Here is a 16885-nt window from a genome sequence, read left to right on the forward strand (position 1 = left end):
GAACGCGACCAACTACTACGGCTACGGTGTCGACTATACAGGCGCGATAGAGATTAAAGCAGCGCCTCTACGAGGCACAAGCTTTTACAAGGAACACATCGCCTTTTCCATTTGTCTCGCAACAAAGGCGGTGCATTTGGAGGCGTTGACTGGTCTCACCACCGAGCATTTTTTACTGGCTCTGGACTGGTTCACCGGGCGACGAGGAATGGTTCAACAACTTTACAGTGACAACGGTACCAACTTTGTTGGTGCAGACAATGTGATGAAGACGGTGTACGGGCAGCTTCAAACGGATTACGAGAAGCTCATCGCCCCCAAGGCTTGCGTCGCTGCGCACAACGTGGCACTTCAATCCTCCTCTGTCACCTAACTTCGGTGGGATTTGGGAGGCCAATGTAAAGTCAGTTAAACACCATATACAGAGAGTCATTGCGAATCGACAGCTTACCTACGAAGAGTTGTCCACGGTGCTCGTAAGCATAGAAGCGTGTCTCAACTCAAGGCCGCTTTGCCCTCTCACAGCTGACGCGGACGATCTCGAAGTGCTCACCCCCGCGCACTTCCTCATCGGAGACTCAATGCTGGCGCGGCCGGAATCTCAGCCACAATCCAGATCCTTTCTCCCCAACTTGGAGTTGGACTGACTACAAACAGAAACAAATCTTTTCAAAATTTTGACTTCAAGACGGACAAATTCACTACTCGATTATGATAAAAAAATATTATATTATTTGTAAAGTCATTTTTTAAAATAAATCTTATAACAGTTACGATTTCTGGTATATACATACCCTGCAGGAAGCAGCGTAAGAGTGGAAATGCTGGAGGAGATTTACTAAAGATGCCCATTGGGTAGGAGCAAGCCGAGAGGGATTTTTGCTACCTACATGGATTTCTTATCGGACGTGTGCTCGCAAAGAAAGTGGGTTCTGGTCAAAAAAAACTTGATTCAGTTGCACCAATATAAGAACCATTTTAGCAAAGCCACCAGTAATACGGTCTCCAACGAGCTCTGGACGATTGATGGAAAACTCTGTTAGTGCTAGACGAAAATGCTACTAACATTTTTTTCGATAGTAGTTTTTTTTATTTTTATACCCGTTACAGTGGAGAAAACAGTATACTAGATTCGTCGGAAAGTAAGTAACAGGTAGAAAGAGTTTATTTTTTCACATCTTTAATTTTCCTGAAACCTCCAAAATTTGGAAAAGCCCTATATTTAAACACATGTATCTCAAGCTATAGCTATCCGATTATCTTTCTTTGTATTTATTTCTCTGAAACCTCTACTCTTAAAATATTTTTTTATTTTTTAACAAATTATATTTTTTTTTATCGGAGTGAGACGCCTCCCCTAACGCTAAAACTTGTCTGACGACCATATATTACCATAATATTACAATGTAATTTTTTAATTTAGTTATAGAAATTTAGTCCGTTAATACTAATTTAAATATTTAACACATTTTAATATTAACATTTAAAAAAAATTCATTTTGTGTTTTTACTTAAGGAATAAAACTTGTGTAGGAGCAGTGCCACGCGGCAACAGCGAAGCTAAAACAAAATAAATCATGTAAAGGGGTGGGAAGAAGACTTTGTGCAATCAGTTTCAGTTATTAAAAGAGAATGCTATTTAGGCTTTTTAAATCTAAGTTTAAAGTACGTCAATATTTAAGATGATTTATGGAAAAAACTTAAAGGATTGCATACCAAAAACTTAAGAAAATCAGTTGGTTTGGGGGAAAGAGCGGTGAAAGTGTAAAAGTGAAAATTTAGAAAATTTGATCTGTTGGGGCCGTTTGGGATAAATGCTCAAAACGGGTCGAATAACTCCTCATTTGCTTAAATCCGATGGACTGTTCAAAAGTTAAGAGCAAAACAAGATTTAGTGGGACTTCTTAGAACGAGAAAAAAGTCTTACGTACGCCCTCCACATAGAAAGATGCACATAGAGAAACAACGACGAATCTTGACTCGGTAGGAGGGGTGCAATTAACTAACCAGATTCAGATTGGTAAAGGCAGAAGAAAATTCAATTCGGCAATTCACGGGTCGCGTGGCCTTAACAACGGCCACGATCGACAAACTGGTAACCATACTCCGGTAGCTGGCAAAGTGCAACAGCCGACCGTTGACTCCCAAGATAGCAGATGTCAAGAAACAGTAGTCCAAGGAGGGAACACCTAGTTAATCCGATCCATACCGGCAGCCAAGTAGAAGCTCTAGTCTGGTATAAAAGACCTTAGACAGTAAGAGAAAGAGAGAGAATCCATTTGGGTTTCTTGCTGACGAAAGCCGGCAGCTCCCAGGAAAGGCGACTTTTCCAGGTTAAGTCGTCCACGGAGTCTTCTGCCACCAGGACCAAGCACCCTGTCGAACAGTCCCTGAGGAGGGCACAAATAGCAGCTTGAAGAAATCTTATGTTTCGGACCACCGCCGCTATTGTCATCAAAGAACGTGGAAAGGATCAAGCCCATGCTCCTGAAAATTGTGCAGCTGTAGGAGCCAACCGTTCAGAGGCGTAGTTACCCATAGCATACTTCGGAAAGAGTAATGATGAAATATAAATGTGTTAATCGAGTCAATCGAAGCTAAGGTGACCAATAGCCTCAAATAGTACAATTGGAGAACAAGTGAAAATAAGAGAAAAACATTGGAAGCATTCAAACATGCATTGAAATAAATTTAAACAATCGAATCATGCGAATCATGTTGTACAATTAAAGAGGAATAGTCTTCCCACCAGCCGTTGAATAAGTCGCATGCCTCTGGCATAATATAATTATATATTTTGTGTTTAAGTGAATTGGTACAATTTTATAGAGTACTATAAACCTTTCAGCGGCGAGTATCAGCCTTGTAGTTGTGTGTGCAATTGCAAGAACCCTCTGAGCGACGTTTGTAGTCGTGAATAGTCAGCGTTTTGCTGATGTGTGCAAGTTATCCAGCCCGCGAAACAGTTCCACTTATGGAATTTATAAACACATTTTTGAAAACAATCTCAGCTGTGTTGCCCTTGCCTTCACCGACATTGCATTTGCTTTGTTTAAGATTCCTTTTCCATTAACTTCGAGGGCCGCGCTTGACCGTCCTGCTAAAATAAATTAACCAATCGTAAAGTAAACACAAGCTTCCGTTCGAAGCCTACAATATTGCGTTCTAAGTTCAGATCATATTGCGTTCCGATTTTCAATCAAATTGCATGGGTCAGCATAATTTCTTTTCACAACGAGATGCTACAGTTTCAGCATAGCTTTTATTTTAAACAAAAATTAAAGTTCTGGAAGCTTAAGAAAGAAAAGCTTCTGACCGAGGTTCGTTGGATAAATTTTTAGAAATAGGTTAGGTTAGGTTAGGTTAGGTTAGGGCGGCTGTCGGACTATAGTCCGACACACTTAGACCTCAATGGGTCCGTTGTGATACCGCATGATCTCGTTTCTTCCTTCTCTAGGGTCCCGTTTCTAGTAGTTTCAGCCTGTGTTAAGCTGATCAGCATGTCTTCCACCCGGAAGATTTAATAAAGGCACTTATGCTTTTGAGATTAATCTCCGATATTTCGGTAAGATCGTCGATGAAGGGGCTTCCTAAGTGTTTCAGTCTGAGTCTGCATAGGGCTGGGCAGAAGCAGAGAAGGTGTTCTACCGTTTCCACTTCTTCCTCATCCCTACAGCTTCTGCAGAAATCATTTTGCGGGGCTTTTAGCCTGCCGGCATGCGCGCCAACAAGCCAGTGGCCTGTAAGAGCTCGGATCAACATGCCACACTCTGTGCGGCTGAGCTTGAGTAGCTCCGAGGTTTTCTTGTTGTTTATCACAGGCCATGTCTGGTGAGAGATGCGACACTGTGGTGCGTTTTGCCAATGGGTGTTGGCTAGTGTGTTGAAATGGTTTTTTATGTTTAGCTTGCAAGTAGCCATGGGCATACCGACACTTTCCTCTCCTGGTAGGAGAGGCTTGGTGGTGCCCTGCCTGGCTAATTCGTCCGCTATGCAGTTGCCTACGATGTCCCGGTGACCCGGAACCCATATTAGGCTGATAGTAAACTGATTTGCCATCTCGTGGAGAGATCTGCGACAGTCTGCTATTGTACGAGAGTTGGTGTTTGTCGAGTAGATCGACTTAATAGCCGCTTGGCTGTCACTATATATGTTTAGGTGTCCTCTCTGGAGGCTAAGGTTCCCTAAACAGGTTAGTGCTTCTTTTATAGCGTGGACCTCCGCCTGAAAGACGCTACAGTGGTTCGGGAGCCTGAATGACTTCCTGATATCTAATTGTTCGGAGTATACACCTCCGCCGACTTGTCCTTCTAATTTGGAGCCATCTGTATAGAAACAGATTGCGTCCGTCGTGCCCGGTCGGCCCTGTTCCCATTCCTCTCTATCAGGAATCAGGGCCTCAAAGGGTGTGTGACTATATTCAATAGATTTGCATAGATCCGTGATTTTCGGAATCGATTTATCATGCTGGAGAATTTTAGCATGGCCATATAATTGGGCTTTCCACTGCCCTGTGTCCCTCAGTCGAATAGCTGCCGATTTGGCCCTTTCCATGTCTGCTAAGTCCAGGCTAGGGAGGTTCAAGATCGCATTCAGCGCTTCATTCGGGGTGGGTCGAAGAGCTCCACTAATACACAAAGCCGCCATTCGCTGTACTTTGTTTAGAGGAGTCAGTATGCATTGTTTGTGTAAGGCGGTCCACCACAGAGCCACTCCGTACAGTAGGATTGGCTTGACTACCGCTGTGCATATCCAGTTAACTATTCTTGGGGATCCCCATCTTAGCCCGATTGCTTTTTTACAGGAGTAAAGTTCAATGGTCGCTTTTTTGGTTCTCTCTTGGTTGTTTAAGCCCCATTTGAGGCGTTTATCTAGTACTAACCCCAAGTACCTGGCGTGATCGCTAAAGGAGAGATTACAATTGTTTAAAGTGGGTGGGTTAAGTTGTGGAATTTTGTACCTATTCGTAAATAGAACAAGTTCTGTTTTCGAGGGATTTACCCCGAGTCCGTTCGCTATCGTCCATTCCGATAGCATTTTAAGTTTAGCGGTCATAAGATCGTAGTGTTTGTGGATATTTTCCATTAAAGATGATGGCGACGTCGTCTGCGTATGCCACGACCTTACAACCTCCTCCCTCCAGAATCCGCAGTAGTTTATTTACTGCGACATTCCACAAGATGGGTGATAGTACACCTCCTTGCGGGGTGCCTCTGTTCACTAGTCTAGTCTGGGTTGAGGTCCCTAGTGTGGCTGTGACCATTCTGCTTATCAGCAATTTATGGATTAGCCTCACCATTGGCGGCTCAACCCCTAGTTCTGTGAGAGATTCTGTTATAGCAGTGGGGAGCACGTTATTGAAGGCTCCCTCTATATCCAGGAAGGCGATCAGTGTGTATTCCTTGATGTTGAGTGATTTCTCGATGCTGCTTACCCCCAAGTGTAGCGCCGATTCGGTTGACTTACCTTTGGTGTAAGCGTGCTGTGCTTCTGATATTTGTGTCGGGGGTACGGTGGCCCTTATGTGTAGGCTTATCATTCTTTCAAAGCTCTTAAGCAGGAATGATGTTAGGCTTATTGGCCTAAAATCCTTTGCTGTGGTGTGAGTGGCCTTCCCTGCCTTGGGAATGAAAACCACCTTTGTTTCTTGCCATGCTGTTGGTAGTTCTCCTACCGCCAGGATAGATTCACTGATAAAAAAAACGTAGTAAATCCAAATATTTCATATTCAACCCAAATATTTTTCGCTTTGATTTTCATCCATTGCGGTTTTTATTAAATTTAAATATGCGCATATTAACTTTTTTTCCATATTAAATTTAAATATTTTCGGAATAGATTTTAATACTTAAATATTTAAGTTAAATATAAGCCATATTTAAATTAAATACAATGCATATTTCTATTTAATATTATGACTATTTGATTTTAAACTTTTAAAATTTGAATTAAATAGTACACGTGTTTAATATAAATAGAAACCATATTAAATTCTTAAATTTTAATAGTTAAATGAATAACCGAAATATTAAAATTCAATATAAGTCGTATTAAGATTCAATACTAGACATATTTATTCAAAATATGCCAATTATAATATTAAATATGATAAGTATTCAAATATTTTTGGTACACTAAAAAAAAATAGTACACAAATTTTATTTCTGTTTTTTCGATTTTATTTAAACATTTATTCTTCATTACGGCTTGCTGGAAGGTACAAATAATACAGTTACACTTATATTTATTTTACAGAGATCTGTATAAAACATATTTTTTAGCATTTACATCATACATACATACATGTGCATTGGATGGCTTGAAAACTCTTCAATGTTTTTTAAGAACTAATTTTTAATTATTCCACATTCATATGCCTGCAAATGGTTGCATGTTTTAACTTCTATAGCATTACACGCTACATACACAGTTGTCAATTCATAAACGAAAGAAAGTACTTTAAACAATCTTAGAGTATTACCAATCTTAATAGCTAAACACTAATTAGTTTTGTAAGTTATCTGCGAAATAAATAGTAAGATAAAAAAGAAAATTATAGATTTCGTTTTAAAGAGATCAATCAAAATATGAATGGTTAAAGATTTGGACCTGAAAGAAAACAACAAAAGAGCACAAAAAAAAATAAATAAAAAGACAAAATCCGAATGTAGTCTGACTAAAATTATAAATTACCAATTCCGGAGCCCGCGAGTCAGCATATTTTGGCCATGCTTTCAAAAGCTCAGCTCCATCGAAAGTTTTCACATCCTTACGCCGAGTATGGGTTTTATTCTCAACAGGAACCTCCAATATTTTATCCAGTTTTATATGCTTCGTTCTGGAATTTGTATATTTGGCATATATGTATGTATGTTGGTTCGAGAATGTATTTGTTTGCCACTGCGAGGAATGATATAGAAAAAATGTATTATTTAATTTAAAACCTACTTTGCCGTATTCTTACTTTTAAAAATTTATTTATTTCTACGTTTTTTACTTACCTATGACTTTGCCAGGAACGGTAAACGCACGCTGTGTGTGGGTAGATGTGTTGCAGAAAATGTACATGTGTGTGTTCGCTAGGGCACGCTCAACTTTGTTGGCGACCAAGCAACGGTAAACGCACTGTGTGGTATATGTATGTGTGTGTAGCTGCACTTGATTGTATGTTCATACGTTTCTGAGAACCGAAAATTTTAATCCACTTAATAATTAATACATTCTACGTGCATATGTATGTATACATATGTATGCGTGTAACGGCGCGCGCTAATTTGTTGTATTCTAGGAAAACGCAGTTCGAGTAAAATATTTTTGATAATTTTAATTTAACTTTTATACACACATATGCACATATTAATTTTTAGGCTATTTTCACTTTAAAAAAGATACGACACGTCCTACTTCTTTGGCTGCAATTATGAAATGGCAAGCGTCGTGCCGTGTTGAAAAAGCGGAATCAATTGTACATATGTACATATGTATGTATTTCCGAATACAGTTTAAAGAAAAGACATGCCGCGAAAAATGTACTTTTTGGCATTGAATGTTGCTGCCAACATACACACTTATTTACATATTTAAAGAAACTTCACATGATTTTTTGATAGCGCGATCAAGTTTAATTTTATATTTGTATGCCAACTTCACTTTTATAAAGACCCGACACGTCCAACTTCTTCGGCTGCAACTCTTCAATAACACGCGTCGTTTAGTGATCAAGAAGAAGAGTCATTGATCAAAGCAAACGCGAAAGAATGTGTGTAGGATAGAACAAAAAAAAACCGCCAAAAATTATCTTAGCGCCTTCGTTTTTGTTCTGCCCATTTACATAAGTACATACATATGTACATATGTCAATTTACTTTAATGTATATAAATTTGTTTTTAAAAATGTATAATGTTTGGCCTGAACAAATGTATGGACATGAGTATACAGTTTATGAAATAAATCTTTTTGTTATAGTCAGCTTAAAATATTTATTTTAAATATTATCGTACTTAAAAACGGACATGGCAGAAACTAATATTTAAATATGAAACATATTTAAATGTGATAGTACAAATAAAATACATTTTAATTAATTAATTTGTACGTAAATATAAAAGATATCTTCTTGAGGTGTTTTTATTTGATATAAACATTGAAAAACCCTTTCAAATTGACACTTTGTATATTATTATTACAAACATTTTTATTTTAAATATTAAAAACTTTAAAATAAAATAATTTGAATACTCAAAATTAATATGAAACATTTTTAATTTAAATACGGATTTTTTTAATTCTGAAAATATTAACGATAAATATAATATTTTTAAAAATAAATATAAACAAATTTAAATTAAATATGCTCTTCTTTGATTTAAATATTTTAGTATTAAACTATGCAATTTAATATGTTTCGTATTTAATACAATGTTTTTTGTATTAAATTTAAATACGAAATATGAAATTTTTGATTCAATATGTGGATATTTAAATGTACTATTCCATTTTTTTATCAGTGTTGGAAGAGGTTTTTCAACCAGTTTATGGCTAATTGTCCTGCTTCTTGGATGTGAGCCGGTGTTATCCCGTCCGGTCCCGGCGATTTGTATGAATGGACCATTTCATGTTGCGGTCTGATAGGAGTGGATCTATTTCGATTCCCTCTCCTGCTCCTCTTTCAGGTGGATGACCTGCTTGTTGGCTCCCCGGGAAGTGAGCGTCTAGGAGCAGGTCCAAGGACTCTTTACTGGAGTCTGACCATGATCCATCTGCTTTTTGAAGATAGCCCAAAGGCGCGGCTGTCTTAGAGAGTATTTTCCTGAGCCTTGCGGCATCAGTTGTTTTTTCTATTTAAGAAATAAGAAGTCAGTCTATTTCGGATTGAAGCCGCGATTGCTCATACCTAATAGTTAAAAGTAAAAAGTGTCTTGATGTATAAGTGAGTTTGTGAATTAAGGTCAATCACCAATAAAATAAAATTTAAAAATAAAAATTATATTTTTTTAAGTCAACGACAACGAATAACATTAATTAGCGCCCAACTTGGGGCTGCGTCATCAAAATTTCTAATAAAAACAACTAATGAAAAATAAAAATAATATTAACAAACGGAACTCAAGTTTGTAGTGGAAAAATTAAAACATCCACCAACGACACAAAACAAAGATTTAATGATCGCCAACACTTGAAAAAAATTTCCCACTATTAACAAGAAGAAATAGCATCTCACAAACTGAAGGAAGTCCCCATCGGAGAGTATCGTGAGGATAATGAATATTTTATTTTAAATAAAGTCTTTAAAATATAATAAATTTAAGACAACACTTTTTTTGAAAATTAAAGACAACAATCTGGAAAATTTAATAGATAGTTTCGGTGAATTAAATTTAGCAATTGCAACATGAGGTTCAGCTAATTTTTTTAAACTGTGGAATTAATTAATAGATTAATAAATATTTAATTGAGCAAAGTAAGCAAAAACAAGGAAGAACGAGTACCTCGACTATCAGATACCCGTTACTCAGCTAAAGGGACCAAAGGGAAATGGATATATGCAAGCAGCAAAGATTGAAATGCGCCACCTACCGGCGGTGGACAGATTTAGCGTTCTGAGCGTTAGAGTGGTGGTGGCAAATTTTTTTTTGGTCAATCGATAGGTATTGACGAGACCAATACATTTCAGTTAAAGTTTTTGTGGGCGCCACAGGCTTGGGCGGTTTATGGGCGTTAGAGTGGGCGTGGCATATTCGATAAGTTGAAGGGAGAGAGGAGAGCGGGGAAGAGAGGCGGGGCCGGGAACAACTCCTACGCAGTTGCCGTAGAATTTTACCCCCAAAGGAGCGCTAAAGAGCAGTAAACCGAACGACCTAAACGGAACGCAAAGCCCACCTCAGCGACTGCGCGTTCGACGACAACGGAAAGCGAGAGGAGTTGCTGTTGCCAAACGGAGAAAAGAGAGTCTCGAACTTGCCTAGAAGTTCACCACTGCGACTGCGTGGTGAGAAAATGGTGAGATCGTAAGGGCCAAGGGCAGGAGAACAAAAAAATTTGAAGGAACTCAGGGGGATTTGACACGCGAACATCGGAGCCGGATAGACCACTTGGCCAGTATTCCGGCGGGAGTTCTTAGACTTTTTCTTACCCCCACATTATTTCCGACGATTAGAAGACGACATCAGAGCTCGTTACCAACGTGAGGGAGAGGGCTTCAAGGATTTTGTTATCGAAATCCGAACGCTGATGCGACACGCAGGGTACGATCAGATGAAGGAGTTAGATAGGATTTACGAGAACTGCCTCCCCACATACCAGATGTACGTAAAACGTGGCGACTTTGAAACCTTAGGCCAGCTTTTACAGTTCGCAGTCGAGTTCGAGAGTATACAACATCGCGACCGTATACGATTACAGTCCCGAGATCGCTCTTACCGGAGTCTCGGCCAAACTCACGGGAACACAGATGCCGGCGAACCCCGTCCAGGTTAGCAACCTATTCCGAGGAAGCACGTAAACCGCCTCAAAACCTCGTCCCAACATCATGCCACGGGAAGAAATATCGAATAGGATGATGAATCAGGAGGCGCTACAAACACCTCCCGAAAGTCGGAGTTGTTTCAACTGTGTCGCAGAGGGTCACTTGCGAGGGAGTGTCGGAACCCCCAACGGTTGGTGTGTTGGGATTGTAGAAGAGAAGGGATCAGGACTATTGATTGATGTAGACGTCCCGAGTAGGGAAACGACCAACGTCCTCGACCAACCCGGGAGCAGTTGGGGACGAGAGTACCCGAGAACCGGGAATAGGCGCACCCCTGCGCGTAGAAGACGGGAAGATTGTAGCGCAAGTATTTGTCGCCGACATCTCTGTGTTAGCCACTGTCGACAGCGGGGCTACGAGAAGTTTCATCAACGAAACACTCCTCAGACAGCTGAAAGCATCAGTGGCAGTGAGAGAGGTGTGCACCGGCATACACTTGGCAGACGGGACCAGCGTCAGTATCACAGGAATGGTGGTCACCAACATCGACCTCGGAGGACAAGTAGTAGAATTAGCGCTACTGTTAATGAACTCTATGCTAGATAAAGTAATATTAGGACTTGACTTTCTTCGACTTTGACTACGCGATCGGCACTACAATACGATGTGGACGGGCTCGACTACATCTTCGTGGGGCGGGACCGAAAACCACCCGCACCAACGAGAACCATCACGCAGGGTACCGGCCGGTCATGGCTAATTTACAGGGGCTCGGGGCAGAGGTGACTCAAGAGGGATCTACCGCCGACATGAAAGACGTGCGCAAGGCGAATTGGGAAATAACAGAAGTCGGAGAGAGGACCGTGGAGCATACGGAAAACGAACTGGAGGAAGGGGAGAGGACACAAGAGGAAAACCAGGGAACACAGGTATACCAGGAAGAAGAAGCCACGCCCCCTCGGCGAAAAGGGGAATGGTCAGTAGCGGACCAGGTACACATAAATCGATTCCACCAACAAGAGCTGGAAGAATTCGAGGGGATGTCAGGGGTATCACACATCGCACAACACACTATCACAATGCGAGATGATCGCCCGGTGAAACAACGATACTACCCAAAGAATCCAGCGATGCAACGAGTTATTGACGACCAGGTGAACGAATTGTTAGCCGCAGGACAGATAGAACCTTCCAAAAGACCATATAGTGCACCCATCGTCCTAGTACGTAAAAAGAATGACGAGTGGCGTGTTGTTGGTTTGTCAGGAATAAGGCGAATAGATAGCGCGACGTACGGTGAATAATTACACTAACTCGTATTATTAGTTATAGTATTTTAAAGATAAACAAATGGATTACAAAATATGAATAGATTTATCGGCTTATGAAATTTGTACGTTGCGATGTGTCGTTCTCGCGGAGCTGACGTGCTCGTGTCGATCTCGTTCCACAATTACTCGCCAACTGGCTTCGGTTGCCACACAGTTGCTGTTCAATGGTTCTCCATCGGAACTGGATCATGACAGCTCGGCCAATCCTGCATTCGGATCGTCCTCGGTTCGATCATCGTCATCGTCGGGAACATCCAGCTCAGAGATGTTGGAGCACCACGGCTGGATTTTGTCGGAGGAATAGACAGAACAGTATTTACGTCCTGTAATCTGAATACCTCGGATGTCTTCGATTACAAAACGATCATTTCCAAGGACCTTGACGACGATGTAGGGTCCTCGGTAACGTGGTTCGAGCTTTCGCGACTCGCCTGTAGCGGCTGGTTCGTTTTCAACGACTACAAGATTACCTGTGGAGTAGATAGAAGGGTTAGCGTGTTTCTTGTTAAACCGTTGTTTCCATTTAGCTCGCTCGCTTGCAATATTGACGAGCGCTTGGTTTCTGTTGTCGATGACAGATTCCTTCTCATCTTTTCCCAAACCGGCGTGTATAGCTGCCGTGAGATGATTCTGGACGACGTCAATAGGATTAAAGTTAAACACCAAATCAATTGGGCTAAATCCTGATGTTTCGTTCTTTTGAGAGATTACACTCCACTGAAGATTGTGTAAAGTAAGATCCCAATCCTTCGGGTTGTCGTTCATGGCGCGTACATAGTTGAGAATAGTTTTGTTTGCTCGCTCGACTTGTCCATTTGCACGAGGAGTTCGCACAGCGTTTTTAATGTGTTGTATCTGATTGTGCTTACAGTACTCTTCAAATTGTTTCGAGGTAAACGCTGTTCCACGATCGGATATTATTATCGTTGGCAGACCGAAGTAGCTAGAAACTTCATTTAAAATGTTCAGCACTGGAGAGTTTTTGTGTTTTTAACTGCCTTTACAATCAGATATTTACTGAAGGGATCGGATATGGCTAGTATATGGGTATTTCCGCGTTTGCTTCGAACAAACGGTCCCAAATGATCAATGTGTAGCCTGCGAAATGGTACTGGATTGATGTCATTGTAATGCATGCAACCTTCGGGCTTGCCTCCTTTGGATTTGTAGTAGCAGCATTGAATGCATGTTGAGATATATTCACGTATTTCCGCATTCTTGGGAACCAGAATTTTTGTTGAATTCGTCCGATTGTTTTGTCAAGACTGAAATGTCCAAAATCATCATGACACATCTAAACAATGCGCCACCTCACGTTCTTTGGTACAACGAAAGCTATTCCTTTTTCGACCTTGCGATATAGACGGTGATTTTTGATTACGTAATCAGCTTGAAGTTGCTTTAGCTGATTTCCGGTACGATGTCCTTTCAATACAGCAAATATTTGAACAAGGGCCTCATCCTGAAGCTGCATAGTTAACAACCAGTCATCGACGTCCGAAATTATGGTGCGCACTACTTCTTGTAAGGATTTTCCAGGAGGCCAATCGGGAGCGCGGCTCATGGCATCCACATGGGCCGTTTTACTGCCATCACGATTAACAAATTCGCAGTCGTAGTCCAGTATTTTAATCCACCAACGTGCGACTAGCGGGATTAATTATTTATTGAGTCTTACTTTAGCGATGGCGGAACAATCAGTAACGATTCGGAAGGGTTTTCCTAGAATATACACCTAAACCTTTGTAGTGTTTCTACGACGGCCAACGTCTCGAGTTTATAGCTATGGTATCTACTTTCCGCGTCAGTACAGTGCCTACTAAAATAGCAGACAGGTCGCCAATTCGTTTTGTCTTCAGATTGCAATAGGACTCCTGCTAGACCGATCGCACAAGCATCTGTGTGTACCTCATGATGTGCTGCAAAGTCATACAGAACCAGAACAGGAACACAGCACAATTTGTCGATTAGCTCGTTTAAGCCCGTTGCTGGTCATTTCCCCAATCAAAACTGGTTTGGTCTGATTTACGCAACAACCGTGTAAGGGGTCTTGTTATTAAAAATCGTCTGACATCCTTTACGTTATTGGGGACTTTAAAGTTTTTGAAAGCGCTCACCTTGTTTTCTCCAGGAGTGATACCATCTTTGTTGACAATATGACCCAAGAAAGTTATTTCTGATTGAAGAAACTTGCATTTGTCATAGCGAATTGTTAAGCCGCTCTCTTTAAGAGTTCGAAAGAATTTTTCGAGTCGTTGGGTACCCTCATCAAACGTTTTGCTGGGAACTATGACGTCATCTAAATATGCGAGTACCTCACCTGGCTTCATGCGTTTGACTACTTTGTTCATGACCGCTTGAAAAACTCCTGGGGCATTGACGAGACCGAACGGCATCCTGTTATATTAGTAGTGGCCGTCTGAAGTTACAAATGCTGTGAATTGTTTGGATTATTCGCAAACCTCGACTTGATGATATCCCATACGCAAGTCCAGCTGAGAAAAATGGGCCTTCCGGGCTAACTGGCCAAATTGTTCCTCCAGATTTAGCATTGGAAACGGTATTTTGACGGTTATACTGTTGAGACGTCGGTAGTCGTCGCAAAGACGATGTTCACCATTCTGTTTTTTAACGACGACAATTCCAGATGCATAAGGAGAGTCCGAAGGACGAATGATATCACTATCGAGTAACTCTGAGATAATATTACCGACGACAGGTCTAAGTGCAAAAGACGTACGGTAGGGCTTAGTGTAGCACGGAACGTTTGATGTTAAAGCTATTTCCATTTTGGTTAGAGAACATTTGCCGAGCTCGTTAGCTTTTTCCGCAAAGCAAGAAGCGTTTTCCAATATCAATCCGTTAATAAGTTCGTTCTCAACTGAGGAACGCTCTTGGCTTGTTTGAATTTTTCGAATGTTCTCTACTTAACACTCATTACCGAGGATGATCAATTTGTTTCCATCGCTACAAAGGATATCCTTACCCAAAAGTACATTTTCGGCTATTAGTTTATCTTCTACGACCAAAACTTCAACTTCGTAATCAGAATCGTCAATCACAATTTTCACAAAAAGTTTCTGTGTGCAAAGGAATTTCCCACCACCAAATCCGTTCAGAGTAAGAGCACATCGTTGTAGAACCCCTACGTTTTCGGCGAATGACTTACGAATTAGCGTTCGCGTACTGCCTGGATCTACGAATGCGACGGTTTCATTGCCGTTGACCGAGTTCAATTTGGAGATTTCCGAATCAGAATCAGAGTCTGTTTTATTAATTTTTGGACCTGTTTTTGTGTTATCGGGGCAGCTGGCAGAATCGTGTGTTGTGCGATTGCAATGCGTGCAACGAGGCTTGCGCTGGGGCTCTGGACATTTTGACGAATAATGTCCAACCTTCTGACAATTGTAGCATTTAACCGATACTTCGACTTTATCGTTAAAAGGACGTTTTGTAACCAAGGATGCATTCGGCTTATGAAGGCTGACGTTAAGATCCCGTTTGTTTAACATTTAACTGGCGTAATGCTTTATGATATTATGCGCTGAGTATGCAAGAATGTAGCGTAGAAGTTCGTTACACGAAACATAACTGTTGGATACCTTTCTCTTTAAATCGTAGTCGTTAATCCCGTTGATAATGTGTGTGCAAATTGCTGAATCTGGTTCACCCTTTTTACCTAAGGCTAGCATCTTGTAGAAATAGTCTGACGGTGACTCGGTGGAATCTCTATGCGTTTTTGACATCTTAAGGTGAATGTCTGCCGGATTTCTAAAACATGGAAAGTCATTTAAAAATCTTGCAGTAAACTGGGGCCATGTTTGAAATATTTAATCCGTAGAGTCTACCTAATAACGAGCAGCACCCAGCATCCTTTGTTGAACTGCAAATATTACCTTACGATCATCCCAATGACAAGCGTTACGAAGGGAGTTAACACGCTTTACAAATTGATGTGAGCTCAAGGATTTACCAGACGATGGATTGAATTCCGGAAGCAGCGCGACAATATCACTGATGTTTCCATAGGAGGGATTAAGGTTTTCATTGCCAGTAGGGATCCTGTTATCCAAGTAGCCAGCACGAGAATTCGGATACTCGTTATACATCGGTTGATGTATTGGAAAAGTACTGTATTGATTAAAATCGTTTCCCGAAGTTACAAAATTTCCAAAGTTGGAATAAGTGACCGGGATGTTTACGTTTGGCTGTGATGTAGCACAGTCTGCAAATTTCTGTGACGTAGAAAAGTGTACGGTGTGCGGCTGAGTCGGGTGGATAACATTTCGCTGTGACCTAGTAAAGTGCATATTGTGTAGTTGAGTTGGGTAGATATCGTTCTGCTGTGACGTAGCAAAGGGCATGTTGTGCGGTTGAGTTGGGTAGTTATCGTTCTGCTGTGATTGAGACGTTGCCAAGTTTACGTTTGGGACATTCGTTAATTTTTGCACATGCATCTCGCTGGATCCTAGGTCGATTTCTTGTTGTTGCCGTTTTTCATCATGCCTCTGACTCGTTGTATAGCTACCGTTGGCTGGCTGAACTTCGTTTACTGTTGCAGATTTTTCGATTGGTGATGATATTACGGAGGGGTGAAAAGATCTCTCCTGAAGCTCTCAAATAGTTCGTTATTAATTTCGCTTTACGTTGTGTCCATTAAATTTTGCTCGATTTCACTTATTGCGCACTATCCCACTTCTGAGAATGTCACACACTTGCAATACTTAGGCGTTGTATAGGGGAATGTGTAAGTTGCTGTTGGTCTGTCAGGAATAAGGCGAATAGATAGTGCGACTTACGGTGAATAATTACACTAACTCGTATTATTAGTATTATAGTATTTTAATGATAAACAAATGGATTACAAAATATGAATTGATATATCGGCTTATGAAATTTGTACGTTGCGATGTGTCGTTCTCGCGGAGCTGACGTTGCTCGTGTCGATCTCGTTCCACAATTACTCGCCAACTGGCTTCGGAGTTGCCACACAGTTGCTGTTCAATGCTTCTCCATCGGAACTGGATCGTGACAGGCGGATGTGTGTCGACTTCCGACAATTAAACGCGAGGTCAATACCAGACGCGT

At 40.9% G+C, this 16885-nt stretch overlaps 1 long non-coding RNA gene and 1 pseudogene across 11 annotated transcripts; both read right to left on the reverse strand.

Annotated features, from left to right (window-relative positions):
- Positions 1 to 3408: 3408 nt before the first annotated feature.
- On the reverse strand, positions 3409 to 11012 carry LOC139354137 (uncharacterized; annotated as a pseudogene).
- Positions 6157 to 7755, reverse strand: LOC118877280 (uncharacterized). Of its 11 annotated transcripts, none has more exons than XR_011605283.1 (4): positions 7577 to 7755; positions 7002 to 7180; positions 6694 to 6900; positions 6157 to 6609 (listed from the first exon to the last, which is right to left on the reverse strand). It is a non-coding gene; the product is annotated as an uncharacterized lncRNA (long non-coding RNA). The 11 variants fall into 11 exon arrangements; XR_011605279.1 differs by having other exon boundaries at positions 7346 to 7755; XR_011605287.1 differs by having other exon boundaries at positions 7651 to 7667.
- Positions 11013 to 16885: the final 5873 nt, after the last annotated feature.

This window comes from Drosophila suzukii (assembly GCF_043229965.1).
Source record: "Drosophila suzukii chromosome 2 unlocalized genomic scaffold, CBGP_Dsuzu_IsoJpt1.0 scf_2c, whole genome shotgun sequence".
In the NCBI taxonomy this organism is placed as follows: domain Eukaryota; kingdom Metazoa; phylum Arthropoda; class Insecta; order Diptera; family Drosophilidae; genus Drosophila; species Drosophila suzukii.